A 26,704-nucleotide genomic window follows, 5' to 3' on the forward strand; every position below is an offset into this window, starting at 1 on the left:
TGTGCTGGGGAGAGGTCAATGGGGAGAAAAGGAGACATATGTAATACTTTAACAATAAAGATTTTAAATTTAAAAATAATTAAAAATATAAAAACCTCAGTCTTTCTATATTGCAGAAAAAATAAATACATATATTTTCTTAAATAAAATAAAATGCTAATCATTTTGGTGAAGTCTAGAAAAATTTCATGTGTGTCAGTAATCTAGAACAATAAATGTCAATCATTAGTATTATTTATTATCAGTAGTAACTTTGTTGCTATTTTTATTATTATATTAGTGATATGTGTTAAGACAATAGGAGACTGCAACTGATTTACACTTCCTGATGCAAAGATGTTAAATCCAAAAGGTTTACATAAAGTGGACTTACAAGGGGGCATGAAGCCCAGGGTACATTACATTCTGCTAATGCAAATCATAAAATGTTTAATAAAAGTAGTTTTTAATGAAAAAGTCAGTACAAAAAACACAATTTGAGAGATTAAGGATTTAATACCAACTACTTTTTAACTATTGCTATGAATTTAGTTTATTATTTTTATTATTATTATTATTATTTACAATGGCTCCTGGAATGCAGAATTGTTGGCTCTTTTTGCCAATAAACACACAGATTCCCAATGGCAGATGTAGCCAAAATGTTTAACAAATGACATGTAGAAGACAGTGTTAACAGCAGTTTGCCTAGAAGTGAAACTAGTGTGTTAGTCAGGCTTTAATACTGGAAATAATAGGGGCTTAAATCTACTTTACCTTGGCTACAAAACAGCATGAGCTCTAGGTCTGTATTGTTATTAGTAAGCAGTTTTCTTATCCTTAAGGCCTATTTAAGTTGTTGCCCAGATTCTTGGGCATGGCTTTGGCTCATATTTACAACTTTAAAAAACAATTAAATTTATACCATATTTATCACCATATATTGTATATATTTTAATTACAGAGCAGTGTTATACTTGGGCCAAAATGTATGGTACATGTGTATTTAATTTTAGCAATTTCTACATAGTCATCATCAGAAAATTATGTCCTCTCATATACAAAGTTTCACTAAATATTTACTCTGTAAAACCAGATTTTCTTTTAATTAAGTTGTCCAGTTGTGCTCCAATTATAGTGTGGAAATTGAAATAATCTTTGGCATATGAAATTTTGCTATGGCTGATTTAAACCCAACAAACCAGCACCTCAACAGTGAAAATTAAATATGCAGCTCCCAAACAATTTGAAGTTAAAGTTAAACTATGGGAGAATCAGAAAATTGATTCAGTTGAAATTACTCTTTATATATGCTCTATACATTATATATGCTCTCTAAGTTCAGTTGAAATTTCCTTATATATTCTATTATTATTAATTTAAGACAAAGGTTTTATTCAGCATAGTTTATTCAAAAAGTAATTACACATCATTTTGTTTTATAGACAGTATTAGACTTTCTATCCAAATATCTATTAACTATAATTATAGATTTGATATAAATATTATGCAAACTACACAATTAGCATATTTCCATTAAACTGGTAACAATAGAAAGTGAAATATTTACGCATATTTAGTTTTTACCTTGAAAATAGTTTATATTTCCAAAATTAGAACTCTGCAGCTTCTTGGTATATATCATATTATTGGAAAGGAGACTGAAGAAGTAATAAGATTCACTAATGTTTACAAGAAAATAAATCACTGGTTTTCTAATTCCTCCTCTCCATCCTTCCCTGAACTATAAATATTGGAATTAATTTTTTAGATATAATTTATTTGATTGATTTGGAAATGTAATTACAATCCTTATTAGGTTATTTGCATACAGTAAATAATGATATTAATTTGTTCTTTATGGGTCACATTTTCATGTCATGATATTTATATTTACCAAAAACAAATAAGAGAATTATCATTTTTAAAAGATTACACAACTAAACATTATTCCACTGGACTCTTTGTCTTTGTACGATTAGTATCAACAACAAAAATTCTCATCATAATATTTATATCTAAGCAATTTAAAAGAAATATATTTCTTCCTACTTAAGAAGACATCATATATCTTCACAATAAAAAAATACAAATAAAGAAAAAACTATTTCTCTGAAACTTGTTCCTGTTATCCTCTGAGACTCAGATGATGTAGGAGTGATAGAAGTATAGCATTCTATTTAGCTCTATCTAATGCAATATCAGTGACAAAGTTACCAATCTCTTTTTTTTACATTTTATTTTATTTCATTTTAAATTAAATCTTTATTGTTCAGATTATTACAATTGTCCCTCTCCCCCCCCCCCCATAGGTCCCCTCCACCCGGTTCCCACCCCACCCTCTGCCCTTACTCTCCCCCACTGTCCTCATCCATAGGTGAACGATTTTTGTCCAGTCTCTTCCCGCATACCCCACACTATTTTCCCCCCTGAGAATAGTCAGTCCACTCCCTTTCTATGCCCCTGATTCTATTATATTCACCAGTTTATTCTGTTCATCAGATTATTTATTCACTTGATTTTTAGATTCAGTTGTTGATAGACGTGTATTTGTTGTTCATAATTTATATATTTACCTTTTTCTTCTTCTTCTTCTTAAAGGATACCTTTCAGCATTTCATATAATGCTGGTTTGGTGGTGATGAACTCCTTTAGCTTTTTCTTATCTGTGAAGCTCTTTATCTGACCTTCAATTCTGAATGATATCTTTGCTGGGTAAAGTAATCTTGGTTGTAGGTTCTTGGTATTCATCACTTTGAATATTTCTTGCCACTCCCTTCTGGCCTGCATAGTTTCTGTTAAGAAATCATCTGACAGTCATATGGGTACTCCCTTTTAGGTAACTAACTGTTTTTCTCTTGTTGCTTTTAAGATTCTCTCTTTGTCTTTTGCTCTTGGCATTTTAATTATGATGTGTCTTGGTGTGGTCCTCTTTGGATTCCTTTTGTTTGGGGTTCTCTGCGCTTCCTGGACTTGTAAGTCTATTTCTTTCACCAGGTTGGGGATGTTTTCTGTCATTATTTCTTCAAATAGGTTTTCAATATCTTGCTCTCTCTCTCTTCTTCTGGCACCCCATAATTCAGATGTTGGTACACTTGAAGTTGTCCCAGAGGTTCCTTACACTATCTTCATATTTTTGGATTCTTTTTTCTTTTTTTTTTTCTGTTTGGGTGTTTTTTGCTTCTTCATATTTCAAATCTTTGATTTGATTCTTGCGATCCTCTAGTCTGCTGTTGGAACTCTGTATAATATTCTTTATTTCAATCAGTGTATGCTTAATTTCTAGTTGGTCCTTTTTCATAACCTCGAGGGTCTCACTAGATTTCTTGAGTGTCTCACTAACTTTATCGGCGGTTTCTAGAAAATTCTTGAAAAACCTTAAAAGTGTGGTTTTGAACTCTATATCCAGTAGTTTGCTTTCCTCCATTTCTGTCATTTGTGACCTGTTTCTTTGTCTCCACATTTTTTATGCTTCCCTATGTTGATAGAGTGGTTTCCATGCTAGGTGTCCTATAGGGCCCAGTGACTCAGCCTTCCCAATTACCTGAGGTGGACACTCTTGATGCACCCCTTTGTGGGCTTTGTGCACAGTCTCGTTGTAGTTAAGCCTTTATTGTTTTAGGTATCACTAGGAGGATTTGACCTCCAGACCAATTGGCTGTGAGAATCAGCTGTGTCTGCAGTGGAAGAACTTCTGTGCTGGAGACACCCTTCTGGGGCAAGACTTGCTTCACTGGGGCTTTGGTGCTCACTGAGTCTGCCCCCTGAGTGTCCCTTATGGATCTGAGGAGTTATAATCTGGATGGTCCCACTCTGACCACTGGGTACACTGGCTCTTGGATCTCTATGGGGGTGCTAATTTAGCCTCTGCCTGAGGCTACCCAGCAGGAGCTATGGAGAGATCTGCAGATCCCTTTTCTTTGTTTGGGGTTTGGAGGTGCCCAGATGAGGCCCAGCTATGAAGCGATGCAAGCTGCTGTGAGGCCTTCTTTTTGAAGTTTTGTGTCTCTCTGACCCAGCTTCAGTTTGTTAGGTAATTTTCAGATTGCAAAGGGCCAGGCCTTTCATATGCAAAAGCCTCTGCGCACAGCTTGGGTGGTGCGGGGTCTCAGGGGATCAACAGGGTGGAGCAAGTAGCTATGGCTGCTCCTCAGTCCTACCCTAAGAGGTCCCACATCTCAGTGTCCCGGTAATCGTGCAAGCACCTCTGAGAGAAAGCCGCCCGAATTCTGCCCGATGTCAGACCGTCCAGTTCCTCCCCGTAGGAGTCTGGGTCCCCAGAGACTTGCCCGGGACTGAAGTTCATAGCAGTTGGGAACTTGAGACTGCCTCCTGATTGAAAAAGACAGCCGTGTCCTCTTTTGCCAGCCCTTTCCATGTGCGCCTCCGTACCTCTGCACTTTACTTCCGCACCTCCTCTGAGTCTCAGTGTGCTTTTCTCTTTCCTTCTAGTTGTAGAATTTCCACTCAGCCAACCTTCCTGTGGTTCTGGATGTTGTCTGTTTTGTCTTTTAGTTGTATTTTTGAAGTGGTTGACCAATCTCTTTCTTTCTATGAATCTAGCAATTTCTCAGTGGATTATTCTATAAATTAGGTTGACCTTGAGTTATCTTCAGGAATAAACATAGGAGATTTATAGAGGGTTTAGAAAAGATCTGGCTATGTATATGATTTGTTTCTATAAAGTATGTAGAAATAAATACATTTTATGTTTTTGATTTAATCATTTGATTGTACAGTAAGGACTATACTGTTTATACTCAGTCTACTGTCTATACTAATACTGCTTTACTCTTTGGTTCTCTTCAATAATATGAATTTACTATCTTCATCAATATGACTTTCTTTTCTATGGAATTTTTGTCCAGAAAGATAAAGGTCATAAATAACAGTACTGTTTGTTTCAGGGACTTCGTAAATAACCCAATTAAATATACATAAGATTATTCAACTTTTCAGTAGATAACATCAAACAACTCTTTACTCTCCAAACCTTGTGAAATTTGTGTCTTTGTATACCCACCAATTCTGAAACACTATATCATATTCCTTATGCAATCCTCATCAAATTCCTGCATTAAAATACCTGCCTCAAACAAGACCCCAGAACTTCATAAATAGCTCCCACAAGTCAGCTCCCTGCCTTACTACAGAGCGCGATGAACCCAGCATTGACTCCGCAGTATATTTCCAAGAAGTGAACATTTAACAAAGCTTTGCTCATAGTAGAAACTACTGTGTATAACATATATTTGAAGATGAGCAAAGCGGTTTTAGTCTGTATAATTCTGAGAGAGGCTGTCAACATGATTTCAGTGTGGTGTTCCATCTAAAACTCCCATGTGCAGTCCCTGTCTGCAAATTAACATATTTTTGTATAATAGTTTGATTTATATGTGGAATTTCAAATCAGGAATCATAATAAGTGGAGAATATTTTATCATCACATTACTTTCGCATTGTTGCCCAGAAGGCTGCACTAGGCAATAGATATTTTTCCAAGGTCATGAAGTAAGTAAACAAAATAACAAGGACTTAAGCCCAGGTGTTTGGGCAACAGTGTAGGTTGTAGTCTATGGACCAGGTGGTAGGCATGATTTTCCATCTGTGGAATTAGTCACCCACAAAATTACTTTTGTCTATTTAAAACATGTAATCATCAAAGAGATAGACTCAGACACAATTTAAGAATCCTTATGTTTAGATTAAAAGTTCTGATCTAAGGACATCATGTCACTTCTGACATGGCTTGTAGTCACTAATCTGAAACTTCATTAGTTGAATTCACCCATCCATTAAATATTTAAAAATAACAGTAATAAATTCATATTTTTAATCAACTTAATTCCCTACTTGAGGGAATTCTGCTATTTGTTGTTGGATTCCTCTTAATTGAAAGCACACTGCAAAGTAATGTTAAGACCAATCAAAACTGACTCTACTATCTATGCACAATAAGTCATGTTGTTTAAAATTAATATTTGAGGAAATCGTCATTTCAGGTTAAAATATAAAAAGAGTCACCAATATTGTTAGGAAACAGCAAAAAGCACTTATTTAAATTGCAAATTACAGCAGTGCTGCCCAGTCCATTTCATGAAATTTTACAGTAGTTAATTCTTGGTAACTGATAACTAAAGGGGAAAGGAAACTGGTTGTGGCTCTTCCTAATACTAAATCTATTTTATTAACTAGTAGAAACAAGAAAACAATATTGATTCTTCACAGGTAAGTCAAGATAGCATTCTGGTGTACCAAGTATACATGTGATGTGGAGAAATTAGAAATGAATAGATACTGTGTTATTTAATTTTTTTCTTTGTTATGTTTGTCAAGAGCATTCCTGATATTTTTTAATTTCTAAGTGTACTAGAGGCCTGAGAAATGAAATTCATACAAGAGGCTTGGCCCCTGCAGCCCCGGCTTCCTCTGGAAGGTCATCCGGCTATCTGGCCTAATTAGCATATTATGCTTTTTTTATTATAGATAGATAGTGTTATAAAGTCACTATCTGGGACTTGATTGTAGCTTAAAAATGTAACTGTTCAGACTAAAACATTTTTCAACCTTAGATTTTTCTTGCAAATAAGTACACTGTTAAGGTTAATTAAAAATGATTTGTGCCCGGCTGTCTGACTCAGTGGTTGAGTGTTGACCCATGAACCAGGAGGTGATGGTTCAATTCCTGGTCCAGGTGCATGCCAAGGTTGCAGGCTTGATCTCCAGTGGGGGATGTGCAGGAGGCAATTGATCAGGGATTCTCTCTCAACATTGATGTTTCTTTCTCTCTTCCTTTCTCTCTGAAATCAATAAAAGGATATTTTTAAAAAATGATTTGTATTGTCAAATGAGAGTCTAAAGAAATAATCCCTCTTACCCATTAGTAGGACAAATGAGAAGAAATTAAAGGTAAGTTACAAGCCATAAGAAGATATATTTAGTGACTTTAGTCAGTTAAAATGCATTTAAACGTAACCAAACATTTTAAAATATGTTCCTGCTACTTAACCAGAATAGGAGGATGGTGAAGAACTGCACTCTTTAGATGACTTCCTCCTAAATTGTGAACATTTCTTCAGCATGCTCCTACTGTAGATGAAACCACTTCTGAGGACAGAACACTCATTCTTTTTCCTTGGCTACTTTTCTCATTTTAGCTATAGGATGTCTCAACATGCGAGGTAACATTTAGGTCGAGATATATTCCAGTTTTAAAATCAGCTTATGTGTAATTTACCCCCTAATAAAGCATTTTTCTCTACATCTCAGCAGTGAGAAGGGCTCTTCCATGACTACGATATAGGCCTATCAGTGAGCAACACAGACAGCCCGGGCATGGAAGAGTGACGGCCAGGAGGGAGCTTAACAGCCAGTGGGCATCTGGTGCTAAGGACCTAGGCGTCTCATCAGGGGTAATTTTGTGGCTACAGTTCAAACAGCAGTGCCTAAGTGGATTTGTCAGAGCTATCTGTTGTCAGCATTAAACTCTATCCTGGTTATCTTAAACAAAATAATAAGTAAACACATTGCACAGCCTCTCAGAGACTCACAGAATGGACAGTGGCCTAGAAGACCCCAGTTGGAAAATAGGTGAAAGGCAAGGTGACCCTGGAAGTACAAAAACAGAAAACACTGCCACTGTCTTGCATTGAAACACATCCATTTGGTAATTCTGTGCAGACCTACCTAAACACACATGGACACACAATGTTTACACATTTACACACATATACACAAAGACTGAGCTTACTTGTCATTAATTATTTCATGTAAAGGGGATCATATTATGCACTCTTTGCATTTTTCTCACTCATGATAACAAGGCAATTCCTTCTTACTGGGTCTTCTGATGAAGCTCAAACACTTTCTCTTTCCAGTAGCTACATAACATTTCAAGTACCACAATTTATTTATCTACTTTCTTTAGATGGTATTCATATATTTTAGACTCTACTAAATTACTTTCATAAACATCTTTGTACATGTGTCCTTATGAACTGATTCTTTTGTCTATGGGTTAGATCCTCAATAGTACAATTATTGTAATGGATATTATATACATTTATAATTTCAGGTAGATTCATTATATTAGTTCCCAAAACTTGCAACCATCCTATATAATAAAAGGGTAATATGTAAATTGACCCTAACAGCAGAATGCCTGGGAACAACTAGTTGCTATGATGTGCACTGACCACCAGGGGGCAGATGTTCAATGCAGGAGCTGCCCTCTGGCGGTCAGTGTGTTCCCACAGGAGGAGCTTCACTCAGCCACAAGCTGGGCTGATGGCTGCAAGTGCAGTGGCTGTGGCAGGAGCCTTTCCCGCCTCCTTGGTAGCGCTAAGGAAGTCCAACTGTGGCTTAGGCCCACACCCCAGTGTGAGCAATCCTAAGCTGTCAGTCAGACATCCCCGAGAGCTCCCAGGCTGCCAGACGGATGTCTGACTGCCAGCTTAGGCCAGATACCCCAAGGAGCGGACCTAAGCTGGCAGGTTGACATCCCCCAAGGGGTCCCGGACTGTGATAGGGCGCAGGCTGGGTTAAGGGACACCCTCCAATTTTTGTGCGCCAGGCCTCTAGTTGATTTATAAAATGTGAAAATATGCTTCCCCAATGTCTTCCATCACCCCCCAATTCCTCTTGAGCACTTCCACTGCCTCTATGGTTACAGTAAATAGACATCAACTTTCTTTTTCTTTCCAGGCACCTGGAGTCTAGAGTCCATGTCTTGGCTATACCAGATGTGTGCCTCTTCTGTTCTTGAGGAATGGGGAGAGGAAACATTTGTTCATGTTGGCTTCCTTAGTGTAAATGTTTAAATTAAGTACCTAATGGTGCACTTAATTTCTATGTAGAAATTTCAATTTTTTTTAGAATTTGAAATGCTATGTACCTACACATACCCCTCAGTCCAAAGGACCCTGCTTTCCCTAGTGTAGGAAATGCCAGTCCTTGAATTTTGTACTACACAATTTAAAAGATTTGAAGCAAGAAGGATGTTTAAGTTCTGAGGATGGTACAATCTCAGATTGTTAGTAAAAACTTAACCCTCTAAAACAGTTGTGCTATTAAAAATAGCAATCTTAATTTAGTTTGTTTTCTCAATCCCAGCATTATAGACATTTTAGTTTATGCTTGTTTTTCTGAGGGACAGTCCTCCGAATTGTAGGATATTTAGCAGCATCCCTGGCCTCTAGGTGACAATACCATTTCCCCTCATAATTGTGGCAAAATGTCCCCTGGAAGCAATATTTCCCCTACTTGCAAACCACTTGCTTATTCTATATAAAAAGAGAAGATCACTGTTTGAAAATTTGCCTATCTAAGCCACACTGTGTGGTAGTTCAAGGTTATGTATTTTGTTATTTTTCATTATTAGCTTCTTAAGTGAAAAATCGTATGGCAATGTACCTACTTTGCAACAAATGAAACAAACATACTGCCTTAATTTTGTAAAATTTTATTCTCAACCATTTTCTGACTTCTTTCTCTGCAAGGTATTTCTAGTAAAGATTCAGTTTTAAAGCAACATCCCAAGCATGAATAATTCCAGCAGCTTTGCCTTGAAAGATGGCCAAGCCTGAAGGATTTATAGTTAAGAAAGTCAGAAATGTAGTTAACGCTAAAGTCTATTGTCAGCAGAATTTTATTAAAACTTGGCCATGCATCTTGCCAAGCACCTGAAATCTCCATTCTATTGTAAGTTGGAGACTCTAAGAACAGAGATTTACACAATACAATGTTGATAAGAAAGCCTGCATCTAAATAAGAATGGTTTATGCTATAGTTACTTTGTACAAGGTTATATGTAAAAGGCATGTATTTCCTATTTTCCTTCACCTTTTTCAACAATCTCCATTAGTTTATTCTTTGTATCTAAGTGTTTGTGTATATAGATATAGATAGATTAGATAGATTAGATGATATATATTCTAATACATATTAGAGCACATAGAAAATCTGGGGATCATCTTTGAATAATCATTGTGTATACAATCAGTCAATGACCAGTTATTTATTGAAGGCCTAATAAGTTCAGGTCATTGTAACAACTACTATTATAAGGAGGTGGGTAAGGAGAGTAAATATCTAAAATATTAGATGACAGAATCTACTTCTAATTGTGTGTATATATATGTGTGTGTATATATATATGTTGAGATTATAACAAATATGCCTATAGATACTGTATACTGACCTTTCCATTAATTGTCAAATAAGTGTTATCGAAAATTCTCAAAGGTGGCTGATATGGACTCCTTTCAGACTTCTTATAAATAAATATTATTAAGAAAATAAATGTGACCATTGCACATAATCTGTAGTCATGTTTATCTATCAGAAACATTAGTTTAGTTAGCCCCAAAGAATTTGACTTTCCAAGTTTAAGCATTTCTTTATAACTATATTCTCCAACATAATAAATGCAGGCAATTGGTTTGTTAGTAAAAATATATGTATAATATGCATGTGTATAGACATGTACATTCATATTGATTTTCGAGCTCCCTATGGGCACAGAAATTATTAAGTGCATACAACTAGGCTCTTGATGATTAGCCTTTTTTAGTGAATTCAGTTAAACAAGTTTGCAGTATACAAACTTAACCTTTGGATGTGGGTGTCTTTCCTTTGTTTTATTGTCCTATTTAAATCATTATAAGTTAAAATATGTGCAATGAGATATTTCTCGGAAACATTATTTTAGGATCTCTACTATACTGCCCCAAACTTTTTACGCATAATAACTTTTCCATTCTAACACATAGAACAACTTACTTAAGAATGGCAACAGAGGTTAAAAAAAAAAAGAAGAGAGAATAATTATTATAAAATAATAAATGAAAAAATATTAACTTATATTTTAAAATAACATAAGGTTTCTGGCCAGGAATCACCAGCATATTCTTCCTTAGCTTTTGATCATATTTTATGTAGAGACAATATAAAAGATGGAACCTCACATTACCAACCAAAATGAACATTACCTCTAAACCAAAGTTCAGTTGGGTACAGTGGGTACTGTATTAAACACTGCGTGAGATGGTCTGACAGAAACGGGGAAATAGTCTGTTTCACTCTCCCTCCCCTATCTATCACCTGGATCAGAAACACAGTCTTAACATAAGCTCAGAGCCCTGAAATCCATTCCTGGATCAAATGGCCTTTGGCCACCGGAAAACCACCCTCCTTCTGTCCTCACACATGCACATTCCCGCAAGTCTGAGCAATTTCTAACGTGTAGGACAGGGTGTGTATAGGTTCACTGAGGACAGCAGGTGCATCACAATCTGGGGAGTATAATTTTTATAACCGCCACAAAGCCAGAGAGAAAACATAATGAGAATTTGGGCAAAGAATTATAGTGACATTGATTATTTATTCATTTATGTGTTTAGAGTTAAGCAGTAGAAGTCTGTATTTCAGAGCAACAGAATTACATTATATCAAAGACTGTTATGGGAACTGGGAACTGGCATAAAGTCATTCAATATCTACCTGTCATCACTCTAGATGTAATAAAGAGATTTGATCACTACTTACTAATCAGAAAATTGTGCCAAAGGGGATACTCAAACCCTGTTTATTAGGTAAAATTAATGGAGGAGTTTCATCTGACTGAGTGATGAGAAAACACAAAAGCTAAAAACATAAGGCTTAATAAAAGTCAATATAGATTGAGAAAAAAGGCACATCATCATATACTAAGGAGCAGATAATTATAAGTAATTTACTATAAACACTAAAAGAAATTTAAAAATTTTTAATAGAAATAGTAAGCTATATGAAAGCATGGCCTTTGTAGAAAAACCACAAGTTCAAAACAAATTGAAAGAAAAAGTCAATTAAATAAAAAAAAAAAAGATAAGTAAGATAAGAAATAAAGGCAAGAAAATTAAAAACACCAAAATCAAAATGCTAAAATTTATTTTTTATACAGATCAGGAGTGGAAGTAACACTTAAGTAATTGTAATTTAAGTAATTGAACTTGGACTTCAAGAGGAAAGTCTCCAGTCATTATCTGATGATTTTTTCCAGAAATTCTCCAAACTCTGAAGATTTTTAATCTTCAGAGTTAAAAAATAGTAGTGTGCTTGATAAGGTGAAATATAAATGAATCAAACTAACTCATTATAAATCATCATTATCAGTAATAATACTAAAAACTTTTCTATAACTCCTAATTATATCAACTTAAAAGGGTTACTAATACCTAAGGAAAAACAATGAGAACTACATCTTAACATACCTTTGACTATATTTTTAAAGTCATTATTACAAAGACAAGTGCCTTTATATAACTAGGCATTAAAAAATAGAAAATCAGCCCTAGCCAGTTTGGCCTGGTGGATAGAGCGTCGGCCTGCGGACTGAAAGGTCCCAGGTTTGATTCCGGTCAAGGGCATGTTCCTTGGTTGCGGGCACATCCCCAGTGGGGGATGTGCAGGAGGTAGCTGATCGATGATTCTCTCTCATCGATGTTTCTAACTCTCTTTCTCTTCCTTCCTCTCTGTAAAAAATCAATAAAATATATTTTTTTAAAAATAGAAAATCAAGTTGCCTACAAAAGTAATAATTCTCAGCTCACATCATGTATCTGATTAGCACTCCATGTCAGGAAGCAGAAGATTATTTGTAACAGATTCATGAAGAAATATTGTTTCTGTGCCAATAATTTTTCATCTAGCAATGTTCTCTTTCAAGTATGAAATCAACAGAAGTGAATTTCCCAGACAGGCAAAAACGTATCCTTCATGAAATAAATACTCAAATAATTGAATTAACAAGATGCATATAATAAAATAACATGGAATAAATTAAAAGAAGAAATAAAAAGTATTGCAGAAATTTTAAATTAATATTGAACTGTCAACTCAAGAATAGTTCTGGTCATGTACTGCAGATTGGATGCTATAACCCCAGTGCAAGAGGGTAACCTTTCAAGGTTTGCTTAGTTCTACCCACTCTTCATATTTATCTACTTCTATACTAAGGGAAAGTATATAATAACTTTTAATTTATTGATAATCCTATATAATAATAATGTAATTTATTCCAAGTATTAGATTATACAAAGCCAAAAATCAAGTATTAGACTACCTTATTCTAGGGCATGTAGTTACCTTTATGTTTAGTATATTTAAATTTTATGGTGTGCTTTATATAGGTATGTAAATATATGCTTGTTAAAATGAGTAGTGGGACAAGAGATAACTTTTATTTAATTATATTGTTTGCATATAATAAAATGCTTATATAACTGACAAGAATTACTTCTCTTACTAAGAAACAAATACTCAGAAATTCAACATATAAGCATAATTGCATTTAAAATTATAACAATAACACTGGAAGGAAAAGTGTATGAAAATTTATCAGGTGTTTTCTAGTGGCACTACAGATTATTTTTTCTGTTCAGCTTTTTTGAAATCTGTATATTTTTAATAATTTCTATAACATTTTAAAGTTAAGTATTAGTATATGTATGAGTATTAGTATCTATAAAATGGAGTTATCTAAGGAAGATTACAGAGTTGTCTTGATATCAAAATAGTATTCTTAAAAATAATATTTTTAATTTTTAAAAATCAAGACATACTATAAAAATAATAAACTATACAAATCTAAATGTAAACAAGTAATTTTTACATATTTGCTTTTTTGCATACAGGTACTTTCATGTATGTATTATACATATACAACAAAAAGAACATGTATGGGCACTTCATCATCTCAGATGGATTTCTCTTTTACTTCCTATTCAATAATCTCCCACCAAATTTAATCATTATACTTATTTCTAGCAACAAAAATTAGTTGGGTTTTTTTTAAACTTCATAACAATAGCATTATTCCACGTGTTCTCTTCTGTGTCTATATATTATTTGGTTCAATGAATGGCTGAGTTTCATGGAATATTTTTAAAATCAATGTGTGTTTTCCATTGTATGATTATAATGATTGCATATTTTTAATGTCACTTAAATCTACTACTTTTGAATTACATTAGAGAAGACAAGATTACAAAATAATATGTTATAGTTATCACCACCAAAAAAAAATCCAAAACCAAAACAAAACAACCCCCAAAAAAATAAAATAAAATAATAATAATAATATGTTAATAAACTAGGAAATGTACTGACAATTTTAAACTTTTCCTCACAGTAATTAAATACCTATAAATTTATTAAAAATTAATTTAAAATAATAATAAAATGTGCAATTTTGATGATACTCTGTGGTTGATAAGCAAGCATACATTCTCATTTTATTTGAATTATGTGGGTTCTTTATCATACTCCTGAAATTATATACAAAGTGGAATTTACAAAGAGTGTTGAACTGAAATTTAGGAAGTATGTAATATTGTACTCAGAGGAGTTTGGTGAGTTTTTTAATTTTCCTTTATCTCCTTTATCTTGTGTTAGTTTTGTTAGAACCTCGTCTCTCTCAAGTGCCCAACTTGTCTGTGAGGTAAGTAGGACAGGAAAGCTTTCTCCCCCTCCCTACTGTGTTTATTGTTTTATGGACAAGACAGCTGGTGGAGTATAAAGGGTTTTTCTTAAGGTCGTACAATTACTGATTGACAGACATCATACTCAAACCATATTTTTTACTCTAAATCATATAATTGCCTTCACTAAGTCTGATCTTATATAATAAAAGCCTAATATGCAAATTGACCAAACAGCAGAACAACCAGTGAAACAACTGGTGGAACGACCGTTCACTATGAAACGCATTGACCACCAGGGGGCAGATGCTCAATGCAGGCCCCAGGCCAGCCATGGCGGGTGCCAGCGGGGGCCCCGATCACCCCGCCGGTCACCCTGCAGATCAGCCCTGACCGCCGGCCAGGCCTAGGGACCCTACCAATGCACAAATTTCGTACATCGGGCCTCTAGTTAATAAATAAGTTACAAAAAATAGTCTACTTTCCAGAATAATTTTCCTGCAGTGTATTTTTACTCTATTATTGAATCATGTGCCTCTAATATCCAAGCTAAAATATTTAGAGTATTTGACACTATTCTTACTAAGGAGCCCTGTTCCCCCTTTGTGACATCAATGCAAATGCGTTTTCTAGTATAAGTGTCTACATGTGACAAAGTAGTCACAATCTCTGAAAATAACCTTCAGAATTTTCCTTTTCTCTCAGTGTACTGGTTAACATGCTGTTACAGGCTCTATTAATGAGGGTTCTTCAGAAAAAAAAAAAAAACCTAATAGAGTGTATATCTTTATATAGAGAGACAAATTCATTTTTAAAAGGTAACACATGATTTTAGGGACTGGTAAGGCTGAAATTTGTAGTGCAGTTTGCAAATTCTGCTGACCCTTAACATTGTATCTTATTTGTAAACTTGGGATAATACTAGTACGTACATCCTCCTAAGTTCATGGGAGGATAAAATGAATCATTATATGTAAAATCCTTAAACCTGAAAGCATCTTGGTATCTGAAGAAGGATTCATGTTGTAGACAACATTGAAACTGTATTAATGGGATTTTGATGGCACATAAAAGGAGCACTTGCTTCCCTCTGGCTTTGTTCAAGCAACTTCCATGCTCTTTGTGAAGAAGAATGAGCTGCTATGAGCAGCATCCCAAACGAAACAGTGCTCACTATGTTTATAACACCAGCAGATGACTACTCACTTTGGGGACAAATGAACAAATAAGAAAAACAAGCAAACAAAAACTCATAGGCACAGCCAACGGTATGGTGGTTGCCTGAGAAACAGGGATAGAGAGATAATACAGGGTAAAGGGGGTCAAATATATGATTATAAAAAAAGATTTGACTTTGGGTGTTGAGCACACAGTGGAATATACTGATGACATATTATAGAATTGTACACTTGAAATTTATATAATCTTATAAACCACTGTCACACCAATAAATTGAATTAAAAATAAAAGAATTTGTGTGTGATAAACAGTGAAAAATCTGCCGAAAGACAAATGAATGAAAATAGTCCCTGGTGAGTTTTTTAATTTTATAAAATATGAGTTTCTGTGTGATTTTGAAAAGAAAAAAAGTATTTCTGGGAAATAAATAGGAAAATAAGTTAAGCTAAACTTCCATTTTGAAAAGTGGGTAGAGTTGAGTGATGTCAACTATTTTTTTTTTTGTTGTTAATCCTCACCCAAGGATATTTTTTTCATTGATTTTTAGGGAAAGGATAGAGTGAGGGAAGGACAGAGAGAGAAACATCTATGTGAGAGGAACACATTGATTGGTTGCCTCCTGCATGAGCCCTGACCAGGGGCCCTGGCTGGGGAGGAGCTTGCAACCAAGGTATGTGCCCTTGACCAGAATCAAACCCAGGACCCTTTGGTCCACAGGCCAACACTCTATCCACTGAGCCAAACTGGCTAGGGCTGATATCAACTATTAATCTGCTTCATGGCTAGCTGGATATAATGAAGAAAGAGAGATTATCTGATCTAGCAAAGTATTTGAGGAGATGAGAATGCACATCAGTTTTAATGGCTGATTGGTCAATAACAGGATGAATGGACACTCTCCTCGCTTGGCAAAACAGAAGGAACAGAGACATGATATAAGTAAGTTGGAAGTGGAATGGCAGGTTGCTGTATAAGAATCAGGCTGATACCTTCTACTATTTCTGAGACATATGATTAAAGCTGTCTTTTGTGATTGAGAGAAACATGTGATTATGAGTGCCCAGAGAGGAGATAAAATATGAAAAAAATCCATAGAGGCAGACACTGCAGCCATTCTATTCTGTTGTACCTGTAGAGTGTTACATCATGCATATGGGTGATCAATAATGGTTGTTGAATGAATATCTGAAAAGGAAAAAAATACCCCGGAAGGAAAAGGGAAAAAATTAAATCTGACTATTAAAAACTTAACGGTTTTGTGGACAGCATTAAATTTTTCTTTATTCTTTATGGTATTTTTTTTCTAACTTTATATGTATATATATATATATCTTTCAAATGATATGAAAAGCAGCTCTAGCCAGTTTGGGTCAGTGGATAGAACGTCGGCCTGCAGACTGAAGGTCCTGGGTTCGATTGGTCAAGGGAATGTAACCCAGTTGTAGGCTCTTCCTTGGCCCAGGCGCTGGTTGGGGCTCGTTCAGGAGGCAACCAATCAATGTGCCTCTCTCACATCAATATTTCTCTGTGTCTTCCCCTCTCTTTCCAACTCTCTCTGAAAGTCAATGGGGAAATATCCTCATGTGAGGATTTAAAATAAAAAAGCAGAGGGAAGGCTGGCATCATGGACACGTGATCTATGCAGTTGTCCAGGACTGGGTGTGCTCAGGGAGATCAGACTTAATGGAATACTCTGCTGTTACAATCTTGAAATTCCTAAAAAATTTAAAAAGAGGGTCCCGCATTTTCATTTGGTATTGGACCCCACAAATTACATAGCCGGTTATCACTAAGGGGATAAGAATGGAAAAGTTTCTTACCGTGAGAAGCGTTTTTCCTTGTTGTATAGAATTTTTAAATCCATACTAGGTGTATGAAATTGTTTAACCAACAATTGTTGTTTGTGTACTATAATGTTTCATATCTTTCCATTTTGCTGCAATTATATAATATGCACCATTATTATCAAGTGCATTTCTTCATTATAATGATATTATGTAATTACCAGTTAATATCCTTCAGTTGAACAAAAACCACAGATATACTTGACCAATATTTGAAGATTTCTCATTTCTGCTTCCCATTCCCCCACCCCTGACCCTAAATGTTTGAATCTGTTTTAATTTTAACATTTTGTGACACTAGTCTTTAGAAAAGAGAACTTAAATTATAGAGCCTCTCTCTAAACTATATATACATATATATATATATATATATATACATATATATATATATGTTAATATTATATACAGTCAAATATAGCATTTGTTAGATCCCAAAACACGAATTCACATTTATAAAAATGTTAATCAAAAGCCCTCATTATTCATTCTGATCATGTGCTCTGCTCTGCCCTATGCCTTACTCACATTAATCCTGCATTCAAATACTCACATAATAAAATGTGCTTATTACAGAACTTGATGAGAGAGAGACAAATTATAGAATAGTGTCTTAAGTTCTGAAGCACGAAATGCTAAGTCAAGGAAAAATTGATATGTGCCTAAAGTCTATACCCTTCACACCTTTCTCTAACTTTTCACCATTTGTAAATACCTATACTGCTGAATATAAATATAGCTCTCCCCAAGGAATCTAAGATTTGGAACTGCTGCTGCCTCGCAAAATATATTTCCACAAAGGGAATGAATTTGGGGGAGAAACTAAATCCTTTCTGAGGAACTGCATTTTTTTGTCACATGCAATGATTTATTCTGTCAGGAAAATAGATTCTGTGAAGTACTGTAAGCCCCTTTGGCAAGAAAATTCATTTAGTCAAAAACTTTAATCTATCCTGGTGACAAAATTCTCTCTTTAGTTTATTGCTTAAAAATTGAGTTTTATAACTTCCATGCACTTTTGTAAAAAAAAAAAAAAAAAAAAGAAAGTCTGTCGTTTTATGATGATCTTATGGGGATCCCAGGTCACATAAAAAGAAATTGATTGCTATGTAGGAATTGAGATTTTGTATATTTAAAGTGAATAGTTAGTTTTGATGTGTATGTACCTTTCTCCAAAATATAAGAGAATTTTAATTTATTCCTCATGAAGTTTTTTGTTGTTTTTTTTAAGTCTGTAAATCTCCAAACAGTCACAATATCCTTTAATAACATAATGGACATTAAACTTTCATTTCTTATGCTAAAACTAAGTATTCTAATTCTCTTAAAAAACACACTAAAGTTATTTGTCAGTCATTTTGGGGTCATAAGTCAGTACTTTTAAAAAATATATTTTTATTGATTTTAGAGAGGAAGGGAGAAAGAGAAACATCAATGAAGAGAGAGAATCATCGATTGGCTGCTCCTGCATGCCCCCCACTGAGGACTGAGCCTGCAACCCAGACCTGTGAGCTGACCAGGAATCGAACTGTGACCTACTCCTAGCTCATAGGCCGATGATCAACTACTGAGCCATGTCAGCCAGGCAAGTCACGGCATTTTCACCCACAGGATAAATGCAAAATATCTTGGTCTGACATTCTGAACCAGGCACAATGTGTGAACCCTTTGGGGACTCTAAATAGGATCCTCACTTCTCTACTCATCTCCCAACTGACTTAACAAATGTGTTGCTCTTAACTTTAAGATTAACATATATTTTATATGATTGTTTTTCTTTATAGATCCTATGTATTTTATTTAGGCACTTTAAAATGTTATTCTGATAAGAGTCTACAGGTTTCACCAAACAGCTAGAGAGTCATTCAAACAAATATGGTTAAGAACGCTGCTAGGGAATCTCTCTTGAGAAGCAAGCACATGAAGTGGCAAGCATGTGTGTGTCCTAATGTGGAGGTCAAAGTCATTCACATGTTTCATTGGATTCTTTTCTTTCTCTTGGCCCAGATCATGTGTTTCTGTGTGAAGTTAGAAATACATTATTCTCTTTCCTTCAGGATTTGCAGCAATGAGTCCCTCAATCTTTAGTATTTGTTTCCCGACTACATTAGTGTCCTATGCCTCTGAAGCATTTTCTCCTGTAGCCCTGGGAGGTCACAAAGGAAGGTAACTTCCAGGGCACCACACCATCAGAGCTCCCAAAAGCCCAATAACACCCTCCCCTTGCAGGTGTACCAGCTCAGCTAAGGGGGCTGTGAGACACCAAAAAATAATCAGTGTTCCAGACAATATTCCTGACTCCAAAAAGATCCCTATGCCAGACAACTCATCACCCTTTTTTCTGTAGACAGGCTTGTATTAGGACACACAAAGCATCAACTTTTAAAAAAGGCTGTTGTGTTTAAAATTGAATATTTGAAAGTCAACGCAAGACAGAAAGTGGTACATTTTCTATCGCCTTCTAGCCCACAGATTTAAATTTTCCTGGACCTCAACGCAGCTTTAAAACCCACGTGGGTTGACCCTACCTGCCATGAGAGAGCCACCCTTACAATCTGCACACGCTGCTAGGGCGAGCCTCAGTGGCCTGCCTACGATGAATGCTGGATCTTTATGACGGGAATAAATGAAACATTGATATTTGCAATGCCAGTTTGTAAAAATGCTCAGAAACGTTCTTTGAGATGAATCAATAGAGCCATTTGCCCAACTACATCTATGTTTTTAAACTCTAAAGCACAAAATAAAGTGATGAACAAAATAGATCCAGAGACATAGAAGCATGGAACAGACTGTCCAACCTCAGAGGGAAGGTGGAGGTGGGTGAGTGCGTGGGAAGAGACCAACCAAAGAGCTTGTATGCATATGCGCATAACCCATGGACACAGACATTAGGGTGGTGAAGGCTTGGGGCAGGGGGCTGAAGTAGGGGCAGCTAGAAGTACTCAATGAGGGGGAAAAGGGGACATATGTAATACTTTGAACAATAAAGATTAAAAAATAAAACATTGATCCCCTATTCCCCCTTAATCTGAGACTTTTCTATGACCCTGGAGCCATCATCCAAGATCATAGTTTTATGTGTATGAAGCCCAACACATACTGTTCACATTGTTTCTGCTATCTGGGCCTTGACCTGGCTGGGACTCTTGTCACCTAGCAAACTGCTAGGTGACCATACACTTCCATGACATTGATCTTCTAACACAGTGCTAACCGACTTCTGCTTTAGAGCAAGCCATATTTGCCATCTGTGACTATTAGGTAGAGAGTTGAAATCATACTACTAAATAAGAGACATATCTAGGCACCTATTTTTCTACCAGGTGGTGTGTAAATCCAAGACCTATATATTATTTCACCTAAATATTCAACGTGAAATCCCTGCATGAGGGGATCTCAATTCTTTACTTAAAGTTTAAAAAAAATGAACAACTGTGATTGTGTAGGAGCCAGCAACCTTCCTACCAGTCTGCCTCAGTTTCCTTGGTAAAATGAGACAATAGTAGCACCTCTGCTATAGGATTGTTCAAAGCACGAAATGAATATCTGTAATTCTCTTAGAGGCGTACCTGAAAACATACCAAGCACATTATCATTGGTGATCTTGTTGTTTCTGAATTATTGGTGCTGTTATCATTATTTGTTATTTCTCCGTACTGATGTGGGACCTGCCAGACCAATGTCATAGACTCTGAAAGTCATTAGATTAGCTCTCCAGAACACTGCAACCTTGTCAGTATCAGGAAGCATGGCCCCTCAGTGAGGCCATGGCCAGCATGATGCCTTCGGTGTGAGCTTTGACTTAGGCAATGCCCTGGCTATGCACCAACTTTGATAACCAGTATTGTACATGGCATTTTCGATACTTTTTATAGCCTATTCAATGCCATTGGGATCTACTTCCCAAATAAGTCTCTTATAACTCTTGTTTTTTAGAAAAGCTTAGCCCATTCTGTAGCCTTTAGGCCATGGTAATAAACTCTAATAAGATATCAGAAGAAATAAAGAAGAGGTTCATCCTCTACCCATATTCAATCAAGGAAATATGATATTTCTTATTCTTTAACCATCATTGTCAGGTTTGTCCAAGAAATCCTTGGTTTGTCCATAAATGTATGTTTATTGTTTCAAAATTAACACTGAGATTTTTATTCTTTGGACAGTTACATATTCTGTTTAAATTCATAAATGTTGCCTTCATTTTTTCATGCTCTTTCAATCTTAGACGATTTTGATATTTTCTCTTTGTAATATAGTCAGTGTTTATTAAGATACTTTCCATGTCCATTAACTTGTGTCCAGACCCTTGCATTTAGAGCTTTACATAATCTGTATATTTATCTTTACATATCTCATTTATGAGTCTGCTATGATATTTTATAACTTTAATATATTTTAGATCTACCTTTCTAAACTAGTCAACTTCAATAATGTAATTAACTAGGGGCCCAGTGCATGCATTTGTGCACCTTGAAAAGAACTGTGGGCCTTGAGGCTGCAGTAGGCACAGGGGCAGGTCTTGGTCCACTCTCCGTGCCCCTGCTTGGCCCTCCTGCCACAGCCCAAGTGGTCTCCTGTCCCAGCTCCTGCAGACTCTATAGCTCCCATGCACTGACAACACCAGTCCTACTTGCACCCACTGAAGGCGCAGAGCAATTTGGGCCAGCGCCAACAGCAGGTACGAGCAGCAGCTGCTGCCCCAATTGCCCCTCAGGAGCAAGGGGAGCTGGAGAAGCCTTCAGGGGTGAACAGGGCCAGCAGCTGCCGCTGGTACTTGCTGATGGTGCCGAGCGATCAGGACCGGCACCAGGCACCAGCAGCAGGTGTGAGCAGGGCCAGCGCCGGCAGCAGGTGCGAGCACCTGGCGGGACTGCAGCACAGGGAAGCAAAGAATTTTCGGTAACCACCAGAGGCTCGCCCAATGGCAGCGACTGGCACTGTGCCTTTGTCTGGCACCCCTGCTCACCTGCTCCACCATCCCGCCATGGCCAATGCCTGCCATGTTCTGCGCACACCCCCTGGTGGACAGTGTGCATCATAACAACTGGTTGTTCAGTTGTTCCACCAGTCAGTCTAGTTCAGCCATGGGCAAACTACGGCCCGCGGGCCGGATCCGGCCTGTTTGAAATGAATAAAACTAAAAAAAAAAAGACCGTACCCTTTTATGTAATGATGTTTACTTTGAATTTATATTAGTTCACACAAACACTCCATCCATGCTTTTGTTCCGGCCCTCCGGTCCAGTTTAAGAACCCATTGTGGCCCTCGAGTCAAACAGTTTGCACACCCCTGGTCTATTTGCATATTAGCCTTTTATTATATAGGATTATGTATTTGGATATTATATGTGAAAAATAAATTATTGAGTACCCACGTGTCCACATTTTATGTCCACTCTCAGAATTATTTTGTTAATCTATTCATTCTGAGATTTTGGCTTTAGTCTATTACAAGCAAATTATATTTTTATTAATTAAATATCTTATTGTATCTTTGTGATAACTATACCAATTTTTAATATAACATCACAAATCAACATTATTTCATCTGAAGTCTATATTTATGTGCTGATAAAGATTTCATACCAAATTTTCACAGTCAATTATTTTGTTTGTTTCATTTTTTTTCTAGACTCTCCATGGCAGGAGTAAGAGTGAAACATTTCATAATTTCTTGCAGAGCTGCTAGTGTATAACTGTTAACTTTATGAGAAACAACAATTTGGTAAAGTATATCTTGGGTCTTCAATTCATGAATAGTACTGTTTGTTGTCAATTAATTATGTAGATGACATATCAAACACTATTTTGATTTTCTTTTCTTTATTTAATCATTTTTCTATAATTAAATGCTTATTCATTTAGTTAGAAAGAATATATTTCCATTCAATTGTCAGGTGTTACTTTTTGTAGGGAAAAAAATAACTACTTTTTTTAGCCTACTAACACATTATTTTATGGTTGAGAAAAATTTCTTATGTAGGTATTTTTTATAAGTAATTATTATTTTTGATCTGATATCAGAAACTTCATTATGAAGGCTCTTTGTCTCTGTTCTCCAGAGTTGTCCTCCCTAATTCTTGCTTTTTATTAGCAATGATCTTTCTAGCCATTTATTTATCAATCAGCTCATCCATGTTTTCAGTATGAAGTGTAAGAACTTTTATCTCCCCCAAGATCCTAAAGATCATCTCCTGTTTTGTTCTACAAGTTTTATAGTTTTACATTTTACATTAATTTCATGATCTACTTTAAGTTAGTTTTATATAACATGAGACTTACATTTCAATCCATTTTTTTGCTTACAGATGTACAATAATCCCAGCTTAATTTGTTGAAAAATCTATTTTTTCTATTTAATTGCTTTTCTACCTTTATCAGAAATAAATTGGGCACATTTATTTGGTTCTATTTCATAGTTCTTTATTCTCTTCTATTAATATACATTTCTATTCTTTGGCCAAAACCACACAATCATGATTACTGGACCTAACAGTATTGTACTGCATCATAGCTGCAGACCAAGTTTTAAAATTGATAGATCATTCCTTGCACTTTAGTCTATTTCAGAATTGTTTTATATTTCTAATCTCTTTGCCTTTTCATATAAGTTATGCTGTATTTCTAAAAGAAAAGAAAAAAAAAGGAAAAAAACACACCTAACTAAGATATTGGTTGGAATTGCATTAAAAAAATGTAAATCAATTTGGGTATAATTGGTATCTTTATTGTATTGAGTCTTCCAAACTGTTTATTTATGTCTTTTTAAATTATTTCATCAGCACTTTATAGATATCAGTATACAAGTCCTGTTGTTTTGATAGATTTACCTAAGTGTTTAATATTCTTTTTAAGTGTTTGTAAATGCTATTATATATTGAAGTTTGATATTTGCATATTAATTTTAGTGTATAGAAATAAAATTCACTGCTGTGCATTTATTTTGTGTCTTGTGACCTTATTAGAATCATTTATTAATTGCAAGATTATTTTTATATATATTCATTGGGCTTTCTATAAGATCATCTGCAAATAAGAACTTATTTCTTGAAAGAAAAATACCACATGATCTCACTCATTTATGAATAATAAAGACCATTATAAACTGATGAGCAAAAATAGATACAGAGGCAGAGCAGCATCGAAGAGACTGTCAAACTACAGCGGGAAGGCCAGGGAGGGTTGGGGGGCACGAGGGGAGGGTAAGAGATCAACCAATGGACTTGTATACATGCATATAGGCATAACCAATGGACATAAGACACTGGGGGGGTAGGGGAGGCCGGGGGAATGTCAAGGGGAGAAAAAAAAGTAGACCTATGTAATACTCTTTGTAATACTTTAAACAGTAATAATAATAATAAAAGAATAAAAAAACAGAACTTATTTCTTCCTTTCCAATTTATAGGCCTTTATTTATTCTATGCTGCTTGCAGTGATTAGAACTTCCAGTTTTATGTTGAATATCAGTAATTAGAGAAAACATCTTTGCTTTGTCAATTAAATTATCTTAGGGAAAAATATTTACTTGTTCACTATTTATTACGGTGTTACTTGTAGGTTTTTGTAAATGTTACTTTTGAAGTTGAAAAAGTTCCTCTCTATTCATATTTCTTTTTATTTTTTTTTATCATGAGTGGGTGTTGAATTTTGTGAAATTATTTTCTGCATAAGTTGATATGATTATATGATTTCACTATATTAACCTTATTGATATGGCGGATTATACTAACTAATTTTCAAATATTGAATGATGCTTGTATCACTGGGATAAATCTCTCTTAGCCACCACTCATAATTTTTTCTATATATCATTGAATTCTGTTTGACAATATTTCTTTTCCCATCTTGCTATTGATTACTCAAACATTATTATAATTCCATATTGGTTTACCTATAATATTTTTCAGTCTTACCTATGTGTAGCATTTTTTAGTGGTTGCTCTAGATATTTGTTATCCAAATAAAGCTTATAACATTCTACTGATGTTAAGTTTTACCAATCCAAGAGAAGAAAACATACCTCCCTGTATGTCCCTTTTTATCATATATTTTTTATAAATGTTCCTTCTATATATGAAGAACCACATTAGATAGTTATAATTTTAGCTTCAACCATCAATCATAATTTAGAAAAATCAAGTGTAGAAGAAAGGACTGTTTTATTTATCCATAGTTTTGCCCTTTACATTATTATTTCTTCCCTCCTAATATCTAATATTCATTTTATCATTTCTTTTCTTATTAGAAAATGTTAATTAGCTTTTTTTCAGAGTAGGGTCTACCAGCCACAATTTTTTTTTCATTTTCTTTCCCCTACAATTGACCTGATGTTCCTTAGACACAAACAATTTTTGAATAATTTGCCTATATTTATCATCTTTTAAGAGATCCCATTTCCAATCACCTATACCTATGCAGTAATTAAAATGAATGGTTCCATTTCCCAGGCGCAGTTCTTCAGAAAGGGAGATAAGGTGGAATGCAATCTGGGCCAACAGGATTGTCTTTTCTTGAAGGTCTGAATTACAATTAAAAAAAAAAAAAAGTCAGTCTACTGAGCTTATGAGCTGATAACTGAAGCAAAGCACACCTGATCCAAATGAGAAAGCTGCCTCTCTGAAAAAACTTCCAACTCCATGTCGCCTTGGAACAGTTGGGAGAGTGATATATAAGCTGCTGCCTTATAGTTTTCAGAGAAAATCCCTTAGAAGCCACATTTTAATTATTTCTTGTGGGTTCTATAACACCTCTCTTTATGACAACTTGATTTTTGAAATGTTAAAAAAAAAACACCTCTCTCATTTAGGTAAATGTTATTCTCTAAGTCTTTAAGATTTAATATAGCAAATGGTATTTTTCACGTTACCAACTGGCTTTTATTCTAAGACTTAAATTTTAATTGCCAACCTTTTCTTTGGAAGTTTATAATTTAAAAATAAAAGCATTGATCATAAAAGAAAAAAAAAATCAAAGGCTTATTTTATAATTTATTAGCATATAAAGAGACATATATGTATAAGTCAGGTGAATGATTAGAAAACAGTGCAACAAACCTCCTAATCAACTAATCAACTCAGGAAAAAGTAAAGCAAAACAATAATTTGTGTATTTGTGTATGACTAACTGTTCAATTCAACAACATGAGGCATTACAAGCCAAATTAATTGCGAATGATTACCAAACATAATGAGGATGATAAATCCTCCATGAGACAGGAGTTGGGAGAACTAAATTGGGCTGG

Source organism: Myotis nattereri, assembly GCF_964212035.1.
Source record: "Myotis nattereri genome assembly, chromosome: 10".
Taxonomy (NCBI): Eukaryota; Metazoa; Chordata; class Mammalia; order Chiroptera; family Vespertilionidae; genus Myotis; species Myotis nattereri.